This window comes from Crotalus tigris, unplaced genomic scaffold, assembly GCF_016545835.1.
Source record: "Crotalus tigris isolate CLP2741 ecotype Arizona unplaced genomic scaffold, ASM1654583v1 scf7180000018073.2002930, whole genome shotgun sequence".
Classification (NCBI taxonomy): Eukaryota; Metazoa; Chordata; class Lepidosauria; order Squamata; family Viperidae; genus Crotalus; species Crotalus tigris.
In genome coordinates, this window is record NW_024096808.1 from 488,189 (window position 1) to 492,495 (window position 4,307).

The 4,307-nt window shown below is 41.7% G+C and overlaps 1 pseudogene; it reads right to left on the reverse strand.

Annotated features, from left to right (window-relative positions):
- Positions 1 to 616: 616 nt before the first annotated feature.
- On the reverse strand, positions 617 to 2,428 carry LOC120309818 (annotated as a pseudogene).
- Between the last annotated feature and the right edge of the window lie 1,879 nt (positions 2,429 to 4,307).

Consider the following 4,307-nt stretch of genomic DNA (forward strand, 5'->3'; position numbering starts at 1 on the left):
TTTGGGGACTTTTATCCACAGAGGATGGAAAGGGCCTTCTTTCCAAGCCTAGGCATGATTGTAGTTTGCTAGCTCAGATTGGATAGCCTCCTAGTCTCCAAGCTTGGAATGTGTTTGTGTGTGTGTGTGTGTGTGTGTGTGTGTGTGTGTGTGTGTGTGTGTAGTTTCCTTCTTCTTCCTTGACAGATCTCTAGAAAGCAAGAGGAGGAGGCAGGGGAGCAGCACTTCCCAGTCATGCATGAGGGATGCTGGCCCTTCTTGAAAGGGAATCCCCATTTCCAATCATGCATGGTAAGGATGCTGGCTTGTTGGAGCAGCCTTCCCTCATGCAGCTTCCCTGCCACCTCCTGCTCGTCTCCAGAGATCTTTCAAGGCAGAAGTTGGACTTGGAGGAAACTGCTTCCTGGAAACTTTTGCCACATCAGCATCATGGTTGCCTTCAAAGGACCAGTTGCATGTAGTAAGACTATTGTATCATATTAGTTCAGAAGTGTTTTACGTCTAAGAAGTGGGGCAAAAAGGATTAAAATTTCAAATATGAACAAATAAATTATCTGTTTCAAATAAATCTGCAAAAACAAATTTTAAACAAAGAAAAACACAAGCTTTTTAGTTCTCATGCCATTTTGTCCGAACTGGATGTTTGGTATCTTTTCTTGGCTACAAGTTCATCCATGTTTGGCATTAAGTTTTGAGCTGTGGATACTCTCAGGATAGAGTGGAGGTGTGCATCAGTGAGCAGACTTCTGTGTGCGCTTTTGTTCACCCTCATGACAGAGAAAAGTTGCTCACAGAGGTATGTACTCCCAAACATGCAGAGCATTCGAGCAGCCTGTAGGCGGAGTTGGGGCATTGTTTCAGGGATGAACCTGGTGAACTGTGCAGGTCCTACAGAATTGTACTTTCCCTTCAGCGTGCTATTACATTGGAGGTCTATCAGTTCCATCTGGATATTTACAGGTACGCTCTCTACTTCGACTGAAAATGGATTGCTGAGAAATCCAAAACTGAATTTCTGCCTTTCAAAATCAACAAAGCGACGTGTAAATTCCATCTGAAGTGTGCTCAGTTTATCAGCAAACTGAGCACTTGAGAACACAGTGGTGGAGACTTGGTTTTTTATTGTTTGGCAACTGGGAAAGTGACTCAAGTTTCCTTGCTGCATCTGAGTCTCCCACAGTCGCAGCTTTATTTGAAAAGCTTTCACAGAATCGTACATGTCTGTGATCACATGGTCCCGTCCCTGAAGCTGAAGGTTTAGTACACTGAGATAATTAGTAATGTCACATAGAAAAGCTAATTCACATAGCCACTTTTCATCCTGCAATGCTGTGTTCCTTTGCTTTCAATAAACTGACAGATTTCCATACGCAATTCAAAAAATCTATTGAGCACTTTCCCTCGACTTAGCCATCGCACCTCTGTGTGATAAGGGAGATCACCAAGTTCAGAATTTATGTCTTCAAGATAAGACTTAAATTGAGGGTGATTTAAACCTCTGGCTCTTATAAAGTTAACTGTCTGTGTTACAGTGTGTATTACATGTTCCATTTTCAGGGCTTTGCTGCATAGTGTTTCTTGATGTATGATGCAGTGATATGCTATCAGCTCACCTGTGCAATTCTCGCTCTTCATTTTTTCCCGCATCCTTTCTACTAATCCATTCTTTTCCCTGCACATTGAAGGTGCTCCATCTGTTGTGAGTCCTATAAGTTTGTCCCAGGGCAGTTTCATATCATTTATACTGTTGGATACTGCTTCAAATATGTCCTTTCCAGTGGTAGTGCCATGCATTGATTCTATAGCCAGAAGTTCCTCCATAATGCACAAACTTGAGTCCACTCCACGGATGAAGATTGTCAGTTGTGCTATGTCAGAGACGTCGGTGCTCTCATCCACAGCAAAGGAATAAGCAATACATTCTTTTCCGTTTTCAACCAATTGTCCTTGTAAATCAGTGGCAAGCTCACATATCCGATCAACAACAATATTTCTGCTTAGGCTTACATTCAAAAAAGATTGTTTTTGGTCTGGACACAAGACTTCACACACTTTAATCATGCAGCGCTTCAAAAACTCCCCATCTGTAAATGGCCGGGCTGATTTAGCTATCTCTTCTGCCACTATAAAACTAGCTTTCATGCAGCTTCACTTTGTGATTTTGCTTTTGTGTACATATGCTGCTGTGACATCAGGCTCTTTTTCAAATCTTCTACCTTCTGTGCCTTCTGCTCCATGTTCAAGTTTTTGTAGTTGTCTTGATGTTTGGTCTCATAGTGCCGTCTCAAGTTATATTCTTTAAATACAGCCACAGTAGCTCCACAAAAAAAGGCACACAGCCTTATCTTCAATGTCAATAAACAGGTACTCTGCCTCCCACCTCTTTTGAAAGCATCTTTTTTTCAGAGTCCACTTTCCATTTAGCCATTTTTGGGGGGTTAAATATTGGCACGCAGGTCTTCTTCCCTGCAGATGTATATATGGATGAGACTGGACAGAAAGCTCAAAGTCCCAGGTGGGTGTGAGGCAAGCAGTTGTGAGCACACTAGGTATCCACTCTGGTGGCTCAGTAGGATGCTGCAAGTCCAGATGTTTTGAACAGGTTTAGCAATATCACAGCATCTATGGAGAGAAAGCAAGCGACTGCAGCCCTCTTTGACACAATTGAAATTATATGTTTTATACAAGAGAGATTCTGAATGGATGGAGGAAAAAATCAGCAATGCACCATCACTCCAAAGCTGATCTATCAGCCACAAGGACTACTCAGTCTCTCTAGTTAAGCTTCCTCCATTTCTAATCAGATTCTGATATTTTCAGGGCTGCCTTCCAGTCTCTGATTGCGGGGGGGGGGGGGGGAATCAAGACACATCCAGCTTTCCTAAAAAGGAACCAAGGAACCACTTGCTCCATCTTTTTCCAACAACTCTCCTATGTCCATGAAGCCCAGAAATAGAGCTCAAAATCCCTGAGATATCCATCCAAAATTTAGCTTTCACCCTGCCTCCTCCAGCCCAGCTCAGCTCCATTTCTCCCTCAGACAGCAGCGTGGCTACCTAGAGCCCTGCCCCCTCCAGCCCAGCTACAGGCTTACCATATGCCTACAATGGCAACTTTACCTTTCCTGGGCTAGAGGAGGGGGCAGAGCTCCTGTTGCTGCTACTGCTGCTAAGTGGCAGAGTAGCCTGACTGCTGGGCCAATGAGTGGCTGGTAGAGGGGCAAATGAGCTGCAACTGTTGCTGAGCTCCATAAGCCCACGTTTGCTTGCTTTCTCCATGCCAGCGCCAAGGCGGCGGGGGCCGGACCTTTCTCATTTCCAGGACAGCTGTCCGGGCCGCATCCAATCATATGGTGGGCCAGTTTTGGCCCACGGGCCTTGTGTTTGACATGTCTGAACTAGAGTATACAGTACTTCTGTGCTGTAAACAGTTTTGGTCAACAAATACCAAGGATAATTCTTTTTTTTTTTCTCCAGTTTCAAGCAAAAAATCAAAAAGTGGATTCAAATGGAAATGAAGCTAGACAAAGTTTTCCTTTAATCAAAGAAGTTAACTCCATTAACTTCCCCATTGTTGGTATTTGTGAGTCTTTCCATCTCTGCACCTTTTGCTGCAACAGCACATCACATCTATTTCAGGACACTGCTAACCAGTAAATCTAATTTCTCTGAGATTATAATATTGAAAACATTACTTAGATTACCTAAATATCTAAAATATCTTTAACTCAATGAAAAATAACTATTTGCCTTAATATATTTGGAATATGTTGCTTGTGCTGTTACACAATACAATGAATAACAATGAATAGTGAGGTAAATGGGAGATTATTCTTTGGTTCCCTCTACTTATAGGAAAATGTTGATCTTTACATTTACAGTTAAGGCAATCCTACCTCACAGCTTTAGTGATGGTGTTATTATCAAACCTAAATAGTTCTGTGATACTGTAGCATTGCCCTGATTAGCAGGGATGACATCCTGAATCCAAAGTAAATGGTATGCAGAATCAGTAGCTGTATACAACCACAAAAAGCTAATCATGCAAATCATCTCATCCTTTTTTAAGATGAGCCCTCGGTGCAACCATTTCCAGCATTTTTACTTTACTGCCATTTTGTTTTCCCTCTTGTCCTGTAGTAACTTAAAAAATATTTGTCAATCCACATTTATTACAATCATTAATCAGGGTAAAATGTGCGTATTAATCAGAACAAGCTCTATCTGGAGAACATGCATATAAAATTTAGTTATAAATTTTTTACATTAAATTTAAATAAAATAATCAGACTAAAACAATGGCATTCT